General features: G+C 38.0%; 1 protein-coding gene across 1 annotated transcript in view; it reads right to left on the bottom strand.

Moving 5' to 3' along the window:
* Positions 1-17,605, bottom strand: part of DPYD (dihydropyrimidine dehydrogenase) — a 728,688-nt gene that overhangs the window by 111,258 nt on the left and 599,825 nt on the right. The gene's annotated exons all lie outside the window — the stretch shown is intronic.

Below are 17,605 nucleotides of genomic sequence, written 5' to 3'. Positions count from 1 at the left end.
GGTCATTCACCAAATGGACTCAACTTTCATTTGTCCAACAACATTTACTGCTTGTTGCCAGGCCCTATTGTAGGCATGACAGAACGATCATTGCCTGGGGGTGGAGGGTGGGGAGGGAGGGCTTGCAAAGGGGTTCAGAAATTCTTTCAGGGACAATCAATACTTTTTTTAAAAATTTATTTATGCATACAAGAGTTGGGGTGAAGTCCATAAGTGCAGGTGGGTGATTCCTAGAAACAGTGGAGAGCTGAGCAGGCAGATGTTTTGAAATACTCTACTGAGGGGAACAGTGGGCAAGACAGGAGAGATCTGCTGCACCATGGTAACCTCCCTGGCCAGGATTGAACTTGTGCTGCAATGGCTGCCCATAGCTTCATAGTACTGAGACTTAATGCCTTGTGCCACCAAGGAGACTCCAGTGAAAATATGCAGTTTATCATATACCAGATATACCTTAGTATGACTGTTAAAAGTAGGTGTAAAAATTCAATTAGGTGAGTTTTTCTGGAATCACATCTGCCACACAGCAGAAAAGGTAACCGTCTCCATGGAAAGGGGAAGCTCCATGTTTCCTGTCCCACTTAATGAAGGGTAGAGCAGGGCACTGAGGCGAAGCTAGAAAAGACTGGGAGAATGGTCTGGGAGGCAGAAGAGAAGACTTGGAGAAGTGTGTGGAACAGAGAGACATGTGAAAAAGCTGTGCTTGCTTCTTAGTCTTGGACTGCACCAGGTGCCTGGGGGCATGGAAGGAGACATTAGAAAGAGATGTGGATGAGAGAACAATGGGGAGGCTGACAATGGCAGCCTTTATCTTGATTTGTATCTTGATTTTGTTCCTTTCTTTCCAGACTGGCCTGGCTTCTCTGCCCCTTTCCTATGGGACCCTGCCAAGAGGTGCCTTGGACTTAGGAAAGGATTTCAGGTCTCACGGGCCCTGGGCATTTACTCCTGAGAAGATGGGTAACTATATTCTTCTTCTTCTCTCTATTGCACACTAGTCCCCATACAGTTCTTTTCTACTGACAGTCTTATAAACTCAGAGTACATATTTCTCTTTTTCTGATAGCAGAGCCTATTTAATGCAATAGTTTTGGGGGTCTGGTGTGCCCCTCCTTTTGCCCACTAACCAAGGACATTTTAATTCTCTCACTTTCTTTCGCTGGAATCAAGTACCTAGTGGTTATTCTTGTATTTGGAGGTAGTCACGTTAAAGGGTTGCTCATTAGTTAACTTCACCACCATTTACCCTTGCCTGTATTTTCAGTCACATCGTCTCTGGTCCTGCTTTTTATTCAGTGTATTACTCATCCTCTTTTCTTCAAATTTTCCATATACTTTTCAGATGATATGGCTGCCTAGCAGGCCTTTTCCTTGTACATGTGGGGAACTACCATTCTTTCCTTAGTCTCATGACAAAGAATACTTCCTCGAGGAGGCTTCCAACTGCCCAGAATAGATTAAGTCTCCTTTTAGCTCAGACCTTTTTTACTTAGAATTATGGTGTGACTATTTGATTAGCAGCTCACTCCTCAGCTAGACTGGCATTTTAGAAGGGAGGAACCTGTATTAATCTTAGCTACTATATTATCCCTAGTGATTGGAGCAGCATTTGCCACTTATTCTGTCCTCATAAATATATGCTGAATGAGTGGATAATTCAGAAAAAAATTAATTTTGAGATTATAAGTCATAAAGCACATATCAAAAAATTCTAGAAGTGAGAGGTTAAATCCAAGAAATTAGGATCCTGCTATAATAAAAGTAGACATGAGAGTGCATGTTAAAATACGAGTTAGATTGCAAAGATTCTGGATTCAATGAGTTGACATTTCCCCCAAAGATCTTGCTTCATTTTGACAGCACATACAGATTCCAGAGCCTGATTTACAATATCCAGTAGGAACTCTGCATCCAGATGGACCACCATCACTTCAAATTCAAAATTTACAATATAGAATTCAAGTCTTTTCCTAATTTATGTTCTAAGCCAATCCAAAGATGCAGTTATTGAAACTGAAGCAAACCAAAACTCATTTTTATCCCTTTTCCCATATGTTAAAATCTTAATATATATTGTTGTGCCTGACAATGCTAACCAACAAAGAAAAATCATGTCCTATATAAATGAATGTGAGGAAATATCTGAAAATAGGAGAATAAATTGGGTTCTCTGTGAAGGTCTCCTAAAGCCTTCTGGATTCAATTAATAGTTATTGTAACCCTCATGCCTCACACACTAGCTAATACATAGCTGTTGCTAGGCAGCTTGATAAAATTGACTGAAAACATACCAGTGGTTTCCAGAATAAGGAATTCTCAGCAGGAGATGGTAGTGACTCCATCTGTTTAGTAAAAGGACACATATGGAACTCTGGGAAGGGGAAAAATGATCATGAAGGACATTACACAAAAGGGATAGAAGACAGCATCAAGGAAGATGTCAAATGTGGCAGGAGGGCAAATAACACCAGAGTTGAAAGTGATCACTAGGTTTAGATCAGAAAGACATTCACCTACATGTGCACTGCTAGAGGAGAAGCTTTGCCCCACGACAGCCAATTTACAGTTGGGGAATGGGTGAGGACAGAGAACTGCAAATGCAGAGTCAATGTGCTCTGCAAAATGGTGGATCCAGGACAAGAAAGGAAAGTTAGGGAAATTGGTAGAACCATTTTATGGGATTTTTGTTTTGTATTGAAGACAAAAATGGCTGTTATAGGGGACATGGCTGCTTTTCAATTCATAATAGCTCAGAAATCTGTATATCAGATTCCTATCAACACTGGCTAAATGGTGATACAAGAATAAAACAATGTAATTTATAGTATGTTGTGAGCTCTTACCATGGTAGGTACTGTTACACAGTGTTTAATGTATTATCTCAGTCAGTCTTCAAAATAACCCTAAACGGTGGGTTTAATTTTGAGTGTTATTGTATAGATGAGGAGACTGAGTCTTACAGAAGTTAAATGATTTTTCCAGGCCACCTGTTTAGATCATGGAGCCAGAATTCATGACCATGCATCTAATGTGACTAAGATACCGACACTGACAAAAGAAAAAAATATTTTAATGTAACTATAATTGTCTTTGCTTCCAACCATTCCATGAACCAAACATGGATGCTTTTAAAATGATCAATATGACGCCCAACCCAGTTACAGCTATTCTTCTGAAAGATCCATACTGCTACTACTAGGTGAGCACTGCCAACGAAATCCTATTTTATTTAACGTCTTGTATAGTATGAGCAGAAGGCAACCAAAACAAAATCACAAACAAAATCCCTTCACTTCCTATTCTGATGTGCTTTGTTATTATCCTGTAAGAACAAATATTGAAAATAAAAGTAAATACAGATAGGGCTACTTTCCATGAAGCCCATTTATACTACATTTAAAAAATTCTACTTCTCAGTGCAATTCAAGCATTAATTAGGTCTGTTATAACTTTCTTAGAGTTGATTTTTTTTGTTTTTGTTTTTCAGAACAGCTGTAAAGAAATTCATTATAATTTCCTCCACAGGTTTTTTTGTTTTGTTTTGTTTTGTTTTGAGTTGTAAAGATCAACTGATGCTACATTTAATCCTTTTTTTTTCCACTAAGTTTCTATTTTTTTTTTTTGTAGTATATACTTGTGGGTGTACTTTGTATTATAAACAGTTCCCAAATGAATATAAGAAATCAGATTTTGAAAATCATATCCTGTCAAGCTTCATGAGATGTTCATGACTGGTGTAAAACCTTGCTACTAAAAGACATCTGGGCAATTTTCAATGTATGAATGGTAAAGTTTAACCTCAGTCTCTGATTTTTGTCTGATGAAGAGATTAAAAAGAACATTGATTCTTTTTATCTACAATCATGGTACAACTTAATTAGGACAGACTCAGCCAAGAAGTGTTGAGTGGGTATGGTGTATTTTTTTTTTTTTTAAGATTTATTTATTTGTGCATACAGAACTGGAGTACAGGCCAGAGGCTCAGGGGCGGTGAGAGGCTTCACCAGAGACAGAGTGGGGAGCAGAACAGGCAGATCAACGAAGTACACTGCTGAGGGGAGCAGCGGGCGGGCCATGAGAGGTCTGCCACGCCATGTGGTCACCTCCGGGGCAGGTGGGAATCGAACCCATGCAGAAGCGGCTTTAGATTCTCAGTGCTGTGCTTTAACCCGCTGCGCCACCAGGGAGGGCCAGGTATGGTGTATTTTAAGTAAGCTGAAACATGGTTGGACCTAAGGTTGGAAAGACTCTCTCTCCCCCACCTCTCCTGTGATATTTAAGGACATCCCTAGAGTCCCACATAACGGGGAGCTATCCTGATGCTGTGATAGAAAGAACAACCAGAAGAGGAGAACCTGACCATGGGCTGGAAGGGGGTACTCTGAATCCACCATCAAACAGAAACCGCAGGGGACCATTCCAGTGATGTTTCATCATAAGGCAAATGTGACACTATTGACTTACCTTCCTAAAGTAGATAATTTATTTTCTACTTTCTAATAAGATAAAGCATTAATTTTCCTGATAGAATTTCAGATAGTAGGAACTCTACACAATATTTTCCTTAAAATTTTAATATACATATAAATTGCTTGAGGAGCTCATTTAAATGAGATTCTGATAGTACAGGTTTGAAATGAGGTCCGAGATCCTGCATTTGTGATGAGCTCCCAGGGGGTGCTGATGTTGCTGGACGACACTCAGAAGAGCCAGTTTTAAGTACCTGTGGGAATGAATCTCACCTTTATCTGAATGGCTCTTTGCAAAGTAAATTTCTTCCAGGCAAATAATTTCTTCTTGATTTTTGTTATTATGTGGCAGCAACATTTTTATGACCCCTTAAAGCAACACTACTTATAATAAGAAGTCATCATTGAAGAAACAAGAGTCATTTTCTGAATAAATAGCAATAAGACTAAAGATAAATCTTAGCATGGAAGTACACCTTTGGGAACTGAGCTTTGTCCACGGGGTTTGTAGCTCAGGAAATGGATTTTCTCAGAAAGGTGGCTGGTTCTTGCCTAACCTTTGTACGCCTCTGAGGGTGGGCTTTCTCTCTATCTCGAAGGTAAAGGGCTCCTTTTAAAACTCCAAACATGTAGCTGCTATTCCTAAATGGGTGTATTTTATATGACATCTCTTAATTGTTTGTTTAACAGCTCTGATTAGGACTCTTAATAGCTGTTAACATGTTTGCCTAGTATAATTTGTAAGTTCTTTATGGTGAAGGCTGGTTTATCTTTGTTCACAGCAGGGCATCAGGTGCCATTAGAAGGATCATTGCCACCATTAATTATTTCCATAAGCACGAATAACCTGCTTTAAATAGGGACCCCTAGATTCTCAGCAGGCCCTGCACAGCAGCTGAGTAGGTGGTGGCCTCCCGTGCAGCAGGATTTGAGGTGTGCAATAAAGCTCCCCTTGCTCCAAATACAGTCCAGAGGTCTGACACAGTGCCCTGAATTTTCATTTTAGATACAGGCACATTTAATGAAAGTCTGTCTATGCAAAGTGACGGTACAAATACCTGGGAGGTGAAAGAAGATTGTGGGTGCAATTCCTTTCTCATTAAATGAGATGATCACATGAATGGTAAATTACCTGTGATAATTTACATTTTAAAATCTGTGTTACAGATACGATTTTTTCAGTACTTGGAACCAACATAGGAGACAGGCAGAAGAGAGCCTAACTTGCTTACTTAGGCACTAGAAAGAGTTGGATTTGAAGAATTGTTTCTTCAAGTCAAATCTTGTGCCTTTAATGCCATATCAAGAAGTATAGCTTAGAGGTTAGAGCAGTTAACAGAGAAATCAGGACACTTTAGCTGAGTAAGTATGAGCCATTTTCTTCATTTAAAAATGGACTTTTAGGATCTTCCCTGGTGGAGCAATGAGTTCAAGCACAGCACTATGAAGCTATCGAAGCCACTGCAGCATGAGTTCGACCCCCTGCTAGGGAGGTGACCCACGTGGTGTGGGCCAACCTCTCCTGACCACCCGCTGCTCCCTTCAGCAGTGTATTTCAGTACATTTGCCTGCTCTGCTCCCCACTCTGTTTCTAGTGAATCCTTTCATCCTCCACACATCTCTGACCTGCACCCCAGTTCTGTAGGCATAAATAAATAAATGTTTTTAAAAATGGGCATTCAACACTTAGCACATAGGAAACTAAAAGGAACATATATAAGTACTTAAAACAGAGGTTAGTATTTCATAAACTCAATTGGGACCAAAAATAAATTTCATAGTCTGGACAAATCTTCGGGGAGTGTATTAGGTAGGGTATGCTATATTGAGTCTACCACTTTTTCATTCTATTGAGTGAGAAAAGGTCTTGGATCTCATTTTTATTTGCATTAATTACCTCAAAAATAACTGGTATTTTTAAAGAACTTGTCTTGAGACACAGCTCTTTCCTTCAGCAGCTATGTGACTGAGCTCCATCAAGTCACCTCTTAAGTACACTCTTCTTAATCCCAAATTGAAAAAAGTGGACGATTATATTCAATTTATTGCTGGGAAGATTAAGTTATATCAGATAGGTGGAAATGAGAAAGACCAGACACAATGACTCTAAACTTCCTGATTATTATGAGGCAATCTAGAATTTAAAACATTTCGTAGCTTTCAAAATGGAATGTTTTGCTTGTAAAGAAAAGGCCAACTTTGTTGAAGCATAAAAGATAATTTACTAAGAAACCAATAAAACTCAAATTCAATACTAACCCCAGGTAGATAACTAGATAGAGGAGAGTTCCAAAGAAAAAGAACTCTGTGGGGTTAAACATTTTTGAGTCACAAAGCAGCACATTCTACAAATATATTTTAAAATCTGACGAGGATTTAAAATATGGATCTTGAGTTATGAGATACAATCAAATGAACCCATAATCATGATTATCCCTTTCATTTCTTATCACATGGGTGGAAAACTATACCTGAGGCTTTAGAAATGTGGGCCTCCAGGCTACATGCAAACAATATATATGTTTACAATTTAAGTCCAAAGTAGACTCAACAACTCTCTAGATTAATAAAAGAAATAGGGAAGAGTAACTACATTTAAGCAAAAGTGGAAATTCTACAGTGATCCTCATGTTCCAAATTTCACTAAAAACAGACTTAGTGGGAAGACCTGGAGTCTTCCCACAAACATAGTCCATAGATGAAATGGGAATAAGGGGATTTATCATAGAAAAAGAAAAAACCCAGGCCCTATGAGTTCCCCTTACTAATCTGTTTTGAAAAAGGTTTAAACTATCTAGACATAGCCAAACATCTGCAATACTTTACACATTCTTACTAGTTTTTATAGCATGCCGCCAAAAAGTCAGAAATAACTAATAGTGACTTACTATTTTCTATGCAGGCTGACAAATAAAAAGGAACTTGACATTTGTCCAGATTGGGCTCCCTATTTCACAGACCAGGAGTCCAGAAAGGCTAAATAATCTTTTCGTGTACACCAGTAGTTGGAAGCCAGGCCTGTCTCCCCACCCGAGCTAAAGCTCTCTCTGCTGTAGACCTGTTTCTCAAGTGTCCTCTTACTCTGTACAGACAGCAATTATGAGAGGAAGACAGAGCTGATGCTATCAACTGCTTAAAAAGTGAGAAAATCAAAACTAGGCAATGAATGTTATGCCCCAACTCAAAATATGAGCAAGTGGCAGTGACACTGGGTGAGACTTACATCTTCTGATTTCTGTTCTCCTATCTAAATTTCAAAATCTCAAATTTGCTAAATCTTACATCATTAAATAAAGGCATATTTATAGTTTTTTTAAGACAGTCATGTGACTTCATATTTATTATTTAATGCCTGATAGCAGAAATGTACAGATATTTTGAAAATAGGGGCCTAAGAACACCATGGACAATTGAAGGCTTACAAATGAAACGAGAAAACAAATGTCTGCTGTCACTGGATAGAAATGCAATTTCTAATTCCATCTGTCCACATCCACTGACTAAAAAGTCGATTTTCTGATGATGACCTGGAATCAGAAATTCCTCAATGAATGGAGTTGTGACCAGTACTGACAAATAGTATAAAACTATATTGCATTTTTGGAACTGGAGTACAACACATATTAAAATAATAATTTAGAAAACAATACCTTTTTATGTGATCCTAATAATATCTAACTCATGAATAAAACACCTAAATTAAAGTTTTCTAAAGATGTGGGTGAAGAGACACCCTCCAGAAATACACAGTACACAGGGAACTAGACGTGGATATATTTGTATATCCACATAAAACCACAAATCTTAGTTGTTCTATCACATTAGTTTCCATTTGTGGGAGCTGTACAACATCAAAGTCATGATGTCCCTATATATTGCATTTAGCAGTAATGTAACGGACTACGTGAAGAAATCAAAGTGAGTGTTTCTAAGTAGTTTCCCGGCAATTGAGACAGCAGACTCTTTCATCTGCTCTGTAACTGTGGCGGTGCATTGATTTAAACTCCTTCTGAGATCTCAAATGCTTTTATACTCTTAGGTCTCTCAAAGCAGCTTTTTTCCCCCAAGTGATAAAATTCTAGTATTCAGCAGAATACCATCTTGTGTCCCCCAAAAGGAGAAGGCTTATTTCAGCTTTGCTACTAAACCGCACAGGATCACTAAGTAAAATAGCTGTCTGAATGCCAGCCTATTAAGAAATCTGGCTTTGAGTTCAGTTTTCTCTGTTCTGACCATAGAAAACTGGGTTGGAGGAAAAAAGAACAACAAATAGCCTCACAGATGTTGTTTTTCAGAGGTTCAGTACAGTAACTTGATGGATAAGCAGTTCTGCTTACTACTTCTTTTTTTTTTCTTTAATTGCCTACTCATTGATAAATTCTAAAGGTACAGGATTAGTATTTTATTGTCAGTCCCACTACTTATCCTCTCATTTTACCTTTAAATTATATATTCTCTGATACATTTTGAGTATCTGAACACCCCCTTTCATAAACCAAGAAGGGATTTTACAGAGCTTCCAGCTTGCTTTTCAAAGTCCATCGATGATCATAACCTGATGAACTTCCTAACCAGAGTTGAGCTAAAACAGACTATCAAGAATAACATATGTCCAACAAATGACATTTTGCCAACCAGACTCTAAGCATCAATTCTCTACCTATTTCTCAGTGCAGCACAGGCGACAAGCCCTGCCCCCTTTCCGTACTCAAACAGCATTTCTGCGACTGATTGTGTATGCTGCCCTTTGCGAGGACACAACTTGCCTGAAGATGCCCTGCTGGTGAGATTGCCTCTGTCCTCCTCCTCTGATCTATCTGCTGCAAGGTCAGCTCCATTGGCTCCAGCTCTCAATAATGGCTTGAACCAAGAAATGATAATAAAGAAGAGCTACAGCATCTCTGACTTCCTTTTATGAGGGGTTAGAGATAAAATGTGCACAACTAGGTACAAAGTACAGTGACTGCCCTTCCGTCTCTCCAAAAGACATTGCTACTGAGGGTGCAGCATCCCTGCAGGCTTACCTAGACAGACTGAGGTAAGACGTGGCATCCTCACTAGACCAGGCTCTGATGCTGTCTACTCTTTGGTTAGGGGCCGTAGCTGCAGTTGAGGAAGTCTGATCACTGTGCATCAGAGGCACCAAAGGCAGTAGGATTTTGCTACCAAAATAGATTCTCCCCCTCCTGGGCTACTGCTGTGGGACAGTGTCAATTACTCTGCAGTAACACAGGTGGTTGCCATGTGTGTACACAGAGAGCTGCGCAAGCCCTACTGTAAAAGTGGGGCAAGAAACAGAAACGAAACATTCAAACAATAGCTGTCGGATGACTAAATCCATAATTGTAGGCAATCTCTCTTTTCAACAGTCAGCATAGCTGGGAAAAGTTGATTTGCAATATCATTTACTAAAATGTCACATGGGGTTTCGATGACAGAAAGAGAAGAGGTCAACATGCCTGGGGAGAAGAGTCTATTGGGCAAACTGACCCATGGAAAAACTTTTTTTTGAATTTTGAAGATGGATAAAGGTATATGGCTACTTCTATACAGTAACAGAAGCAGACATGCAATAACCCAAGGGAGGACTTTTTGCCTCCATTGAGAAAAAAGTAGCTAATATGGGAAATTCTCTCAAAGGACACCATTCTCGTCTTAATTCAAAGCACACAAAACTCAGAAATTCATGACTGTTATTGATAAAAACACAAATTTGTGAGAGTAGCGTGTGGATGTTTCTAGCAAGTCAATAATTTTAACTGAGTTGCTGATTTAGTGTGGGACACAAAAGTTGTACAAAGTTCTCCTGATTAAATATGAATAATCTATTTAAGAGTTAAGTGTTATAGAAAAAAAGTTTATCAAAGTTCAAGCTAATAAACTGAAAGTATAGCAAATCTATGGAGAATAGGAGAATCAAAGCCCAAAGGTTTGTGTTTTTAAAAAGCAGTTTAAAAAAAAAATCAAAGCCTTAGTCTTTATTCCTGTTATTTCTGTGTTCTACAGGTAGAAAACAGTTCAAAAAGTTTGTGATTCTGTGAGAAAACTGGGGTACTAAGTTGTATGCTAGGTGTTTCTTTAAAAAAAAGAACATAACACATACATACATGCATACAAACACACACATGCATACATCACTATTAGTGAAAATACTAGGACAATCAACATACACTGGCATTTTTCTAGACAAACATGGATATATGAGTCCTGTACTCACTTGAGCCTTAATTTTTTTTTATTTACTTTTTATTACAAAAGTTTATTATTACATCATTTTGTACATTTTTTTTCCATGAGCCTTAATTTTAAGATTGGAAGAATGCTTTTTTTTTTTTAAGACTTATTTATGCTTACAGAACTGGGATACAGGCCAGAGGTGCAGGGGGTGAGAGGATTCACCAAAGACAGAGTGGGGAGCAGAACAGGCCATCTACTGAAGTACACTGCTGAGGGGAGCAGTGGGCGGGTCAGGAGAGGTCTGCTGTGCCATGTGGGTCAGCTCCTTGGCCAGGGATCACACTTTTGCTGCAGTGACTTCTTAGAGCTACACAATGCGGCACTTTAACCCATTGCGCCACCAGGGAGAGACCGAAGGATGATTTTATCCTAATGGAACTTGTTCTAAAACTCTATCACTCTTAGTTGGTTTCACATTTTGGCTGCTCAGGTACTTCTATCAATATAAGCCTCAGGACATGGACACTGGATTGAGTTCACATGGCTTTTATAGTGCAGGTGGGTTTTAAAGTCTTGGATATCTAAACTGATCTAGATCACCCAGATATAAAGGATCTCCTTTGGCTTTCAAGGGACTTTTGGCATAAGAAAATCTCAGGACGGCCCTCCCTGGTGGTACAGTGGGTTAAAGCACTGCACTAAGAAGCTTAAGGCCACTTCCGCATGAGTTCGATCCCCGCCTGCCCCAGAGGAGATCCACATGGCGCGGCAGACCTCTCCTGACCCACCCGCTGCTCCCCTCAGCAGTGTACTTCGTAGATTTGCCTGTTCTGCTCCGCACTCTGTCTCTGGTGACTCCTCTCACCCTCCGCATCTCTGGACTGTACCCTGGTTCTGTATAAATAAATAAATCTTAAAAAAAAAAAAAAGAAAATCTCAGGAATGGTAATAAAGACAAAAGATTGCCCTCGAATCAGATTCCTGTAAACTGGAACAAGTTACCCCTAAGAGGAAACGTACTTAACAGTCTGTTGTCGTCACTGTCATTTCTTTGTTTGACACCAAATTCCTCTGTTTACTGCACTTTGACTGAAATTTATTCAGTGGTTATTATGTCCCAGGCATGGTGCTAAGTATGATCATCTGTAGTACCTCACTTAAACCTCACTTGCAAGAGCTAAGTGTTATTATTTTCTTTGATTACCGGATGGTTAAACAGAGGGTCAGAGATAAAGATCCTTGACTAAGATCATCCTTCTAATAAACAGCAGAGCAAGGGTTCAAATTCTGAGTCAATATGCCCCAGAACTTTTTCTCATAACCACTGTGCAATCCTGCTTTTCTGTTTAAACTAATACCTGGCTCTCATGTGAAAATGAGAATATGTCAATATCTCTCTTCCAGGCAGAATTCTTGTAAGGATTTTACTAAAGGAAAGGATAATGAAGTATATAGTTTAGTGTCTTAAACAGATTTCTGGTAGATATTATTGTGTGGGTCTCATTCACCATCTTTCAGAGACACGGTAAGATGACAAGGACTGTATCTGTTTCATTCATTACTGTTCATTGAGTGTTTAGCACATAAAGACCCATACCTGGTGTAAGATTTGCTCAAGACAATGAATGAATGAAACAAGATGAGGCTCTCATCATAGTACCATTCTGTGACAAACACAGCTCTTTCATTTCCTGTCAAGAATATACTTTTCTTTCCCTCCACTTACACAAAATGTGGAATATGCTTTCCCTCCACTTATACAAATATGTCAAAATTCAGAATTTACACCAACCAACCAGAAAATAATTTTTATCTCATTTTGGATTGCATTTAGAAACTGCATCACTCACTGCACCACTTACACGTTATACTTTTTTAAAAAAAGATTTATTTATTTATGCAGACAAAACTGAGGCCAGAGGTACAGGGGTGGTGAAAGGATTCACCAGAGACAGAGTGGGGAGCAGAACAGGCTGACTGACAAGTACACAGCTGAGGAGAGCAGCAGGCGGGTCAGGTGAGGTCTGCTGTGCCATGTGGGTCACCTCTGGGGTGGGGATCGAACTCATGCTGAAGTGGCTTTAGCTTCTGAGTGCTGTGCTTTAACCTGCTGTGCCACCAGGGAGGGCCCTCCTTGTGTTATACTTTGGGTCTACCACTGTTTTGCCAGGATGCAAAGAAACAGCTATACTTCTTTAGCAACCTTCTAGATATGTAGGGTCCTGTTTGTCACCACCCTTGTTGACAGAGGCTATACGTTGACCATGGCTTATGTAGTGTTTCTAGCTGTATTTTGACAGCAGCTGTCATTTGGATTTTTCTTTTTTAGCTACCCCCTTGAATAACAACTAAGGAAATGTGTAAGTCAGAATGATTATACTTAACAATGATTGAGCAATAGTATCAAGTCAAATCTAAGCAACATGCTAAAACTTAATTTTCACACAAATATGTATGGATGTTAACTTTTTTATATATAGCAATTTAAATTCTGGCTGCCATGAAGATCAGATAAAATAGAATTAGGAGGGAAGCTAAGCAAGTATCTCTAACTGCTTTGGTGTATGTATCCACTTAGTTCATTTTTGGGTTTCTTCATCACCCACATACTCATGTGAATCTATCTGCTTCACTGGATCAGGACCAATAGTTTCATCTTCAAGAATTATCTTTAATTATTCAAGTTCAGACCTTTTTAAAGATTACAACTTCATTAACTTATTCTAAATAGTTTAAGGTTAATGATCAACTTATTATTGGCCAGATTTGTGCAGGTACTGCTGTTTAAAATAATTTGCCTCCTTTCATGCAGGCATACGCCTGATACAGCTAGTCTCTCTCTCTGCCGGAGATGCAGGAAGGAGCGTTTAACAGATCACTCAGGATTTGAACCATAGAAGAGAGACCTGAAGATGATAATTCTCTAAAATAAATCTTTTCTGGGCCCTGCCTGATGGCACAACAGGTTAGGATGCAGCACTGCAAGCTAGCTGCAGCCCCTTCAGCGCTCCCTGAGATGACCCATATGGTGCAGCAGACCTCTCCTGAACCGTCTGCTGCTCCCCTCAGCAGTGTACTTTGTTGATATGCCTGTTCTGCTCCCCACTCTGTCTGTGGTGAAGCCTCTCAATGCCCCTGCATCTCTGGTTTATACCCCAGTTCTGTATGCACAAATAAATCTTTAAAAAATAATCTTTTCTATTATTCACCAATTACCGACTTGTTAATTTATTCTTCCATGCACACTAATTTATGATCCAGTCCTCTGGCTTATTTCCTTATTCAACTATTAAGTGCACTGTCTAACTGCTGTAGCTTGGGATTATATGCTGCCTGTCTTATATCTCTCAGAATGAACCTTCTTCAAATCCTGTTTTAAGAACTCAATTGGAAAAAAATTATGAAGTACTAGATATCAAGAAGGGTTCTTGGTATGTATATGACACAGTGACTTTCTTTTGGAAATAAGAATATTCAAGTTCTTAATTGTGCATCTTAACACAAGACTAGTGTTTTTGAGGTGTTTTTCTATATTGATCCATTTTGAGGTGTTTTTCTATATTGATCCATTTCAAGATAAGTTGTTACTTGTGACCCAGGACTAAAATGATCACATCTATGTTGTAAATAATTAGCTCATCATCACACATAAATGAACATAAAAGACAATGTTGAGACTAGAATGACTAACTTTAACAGATAACTTTTTTTTTTTTAAGATTTATTTATGCATACAGAACAGGGGTACAAGCCAGAGATTCATGGATGGTGAGAGGCTTCACCAGAGAAAGAGTGGGGAGCAGAACAGGCAGTTCAACAAAGTACACTGCTGAGGGAGCAGCGGGCACATCAGGAGAGGTCTGCCACACCATGTGGTCACCTCTCAGTTTGGGATCGAACTCATGTTGAAGTGGCTTTAGCTTTTTAGTGCTGTGCTTTACCCCACTGCACCACCAGGGAGGACTGGAAATGACTAACTTTAAAGGACCATAAAGTAAAATCTGATTATTATCCTTTCCCCACAAAAATATACTATAGGCTTTGAATCAATCACTGGATATTAATTAGAATTAAATATACATTACAGTAGGAATATGAATTAAAGATAAATAAGACAAGTGCAAGTAAATTTAATTTTATGTATTTTACATTTTAATCTCGTCTATAAAAACGTCACACCATACATTAAACTACTGTTTATTTTCTGAAGCCGTTATAAGGAGTATTGCCTAATTATATAATGCTCTAACATAAAATGCAGCTAGCTTGTTTTTTGAAAAAAATGTGAGCTCACTCACATTTAATGCATATGTTTTAGAAACATCAGATCTTATAAATATGCATTATTCTGAATTTAGTTGTGTGAAGCCAGGTATGGGTATTTGGCCATACTGAATTCACCAGGGACTAAATTGATTTTTAGCTTGCATCACTGTTTCCAAGTCCAATCATGAGTCATAGAACTTTTTCTCACCTCATATACATTATTACCTCTAGAGTCATGAGGATGGAGTTAATATCCATGATGTAGTGATTGATTTAGGGAGATGATAATTAGATTATGGCTCATGCCCTCAAAGCATGACAACTGAAATCCTATCATTTTCCACATGAAGAAATATGCTAAATATTATAATATCTGACATGTCTATCACTGTGGGATTAATCCAGCTATCTGAAACAGAGGTTTGATATTTTGATCCAAAGACATATTATCTTCTTTTGTCTTACAAACACAGCATAATTGATTTAGGGATAATGAAGGTTGATATTTGCATGCCTAAAATTTTAGTTCTAGGAGGTTTTATGTCCTCTTGGTTCAGATCTGTCAGCTAAACAAAAGAAGCTAACAGCAATCATTGTCTTTCTTTCCTCTGATTTTGTGGAGCAGGATCAGTGAACAGGATAATAGAGGTGTTTAACTAGTAACATTTATATTTCAAGCCAGGAAAATTTGGTTTGAAAGTTTTCAAAAGACTTATGAGTAACAAAAATAGTAAATGTATGTGACCATTTAAATACAACAGAGAAATCGTATATCCCAAATATTGGGAAAAGAGAAATACATAAGCATGTTTATAAGGCTAATTCATTTAGATTTTTTCCCTTTTAAAGGAAATATTTCCATACCTTTTATCTACCTTATTTAAAAATACAGATTTGATGCAATTTTTTTTAATTTTAATCTTCTAGTACTTAGGATCTTCAAAACTCAGGTTCAGGAATATATTTCTGAGAATGATAAAGGGTTACTGAACGTGATCTCTGAACTATTCAAAATTTAGATACTTTTTCTTCCAAACATTCACTGATCTTGACATTCATCCAGTAACATATTTAAGCATCTTTCTATAAACATGTATCCATGTACCTACTATTTACTTAAACTTCTAGTCACTTTAAGACAGTCAAAAGAAGTGGAAATATATATCCTGGGAGTCAAGATATACATTCATAATATTAAAAACGGATCTACCATATGACCCAGCAACTTCACTCCTATGGATCTACCTGAAGAATACAAAAGCACTAATCTGATGAGTTGCTTGTATTCGTATGTTCATTGCAGTCCTATTTAGTACAGCTAGTAATGGAAACAGCCTAAGTGCCCAAGGACAGAGCAGTGGACCAGAAAAATGGAATACTACTAACTAACTAACTAACTAACTAATTAACTATATATATATATGGAGGAACTCTTGCCATTGATGACAATATGGCTAGAACTTAAGAGGATAATGCTAAGTGAACCAAATCAGAAGAAGGACAAATAGTTACATAAAGTCAAGCTGAAAAACTAACTCTTGATACCTGACTATAGAACTAAAACACTCAATGGGGGAGGGGAAGAGAAAGAACAAAGAGGGTCCGTGGTAGTGGTGATAAGAATTGATGGGAGCAGCCAATATTAACTCAGTTTAAAATAAACTAAAAAAATAAAAATAAAAATAGACATCAATGCTCTATTAAAAGTGAATAAATTGAGACAAGCAATATTAATATACAACAAACCAGAATTTAAAACAAGAAGCACTTCCTAATATAATGTTTTTTAAAAATATTAAAATAATTAAAATTAAAATACTTGCATCAAAAGTGAGCATGGATCTATCAAGAATCACCAGTGCTTATTTGTAAGAATGCACTCTAATTTTAATACTACAATACATGGAATACATTTGAGAAATCAGGGAATGTCTCTACCAAAGATACCTTAATTGGGTAGATTTACACAAATGTACTTACTCATAAATTTAGCATTGCTACCCATGGTCATAAGCAAAGATAATAAGAACAATATGAATATAATAAGTGACTGAGTCTGTGATAAAGTTTTCTGTTTATGAAATTTTGTGCTTCTGTGACAAATAACACAAATATATTCTCCGTAGTTTTAAAAAGCAGTAGAGCCAGTGGGTAAACGGGATATGGAGATCATTTTGCACAATATGAGGCAAAATTTGCTGATAATTTTAAATGGCTAAATTGTATGGTAACAAGTTATCTCTATATGAACATAAAGGCTTGCTAAACTTAAGTGCAAAGATAAATATCCTGGATGAAGGTCCACATTAGGTCACACCATGGGCTCTGGGGTTCTGGGGGAAGGCCTTCACAGTCAGTCATACCCAGAGTGGGGGGGATGTTAACTCTCCAGGAAGAACTTCAACTAATGGGAGAAGGTAGGCACAACGGGATAGCAAGATAGGTTTTATCTCCATTTTCTGTCAAGGATTATTTTCTACCTAGTCTAGCTGGAATGCACCTACAGCCATTAGTGTCCCTTTGCAGCTGTGAAGCAGTAACCAACTTTGCAAGCACATCACCACATATTTAAATTCCATCTTTCTCTGTTTCGCCTCTATTTTCTGTTATTCTGTACTCTAGATTTTATTTTCCAATAAAATGTTAGCACTTCTTTCCTTGGGCTCTAATTTTAGTCACCTGGGCTATAAGAT

This window comes from Condylura cristata, unplaced genomic scaffold (assembly GCF_000260355.1).
Source record: "Condylura cristata isolate star-nosed mole 26May11 unplaced genomic scaffold, ConCri1.0 scaffold00026, whole genome shotgun sequence".
Lineage (NCBI taxonomy): Eukaryota > Metazoa > Chordata > Mammalia > Eulipotyphla > Talpidae > Condylura > Condylura cristata.
Note: the sequence above shows the minus strand (reverse complement) of the source record. Positions and strands in the feature narration are given on the sequence as shown.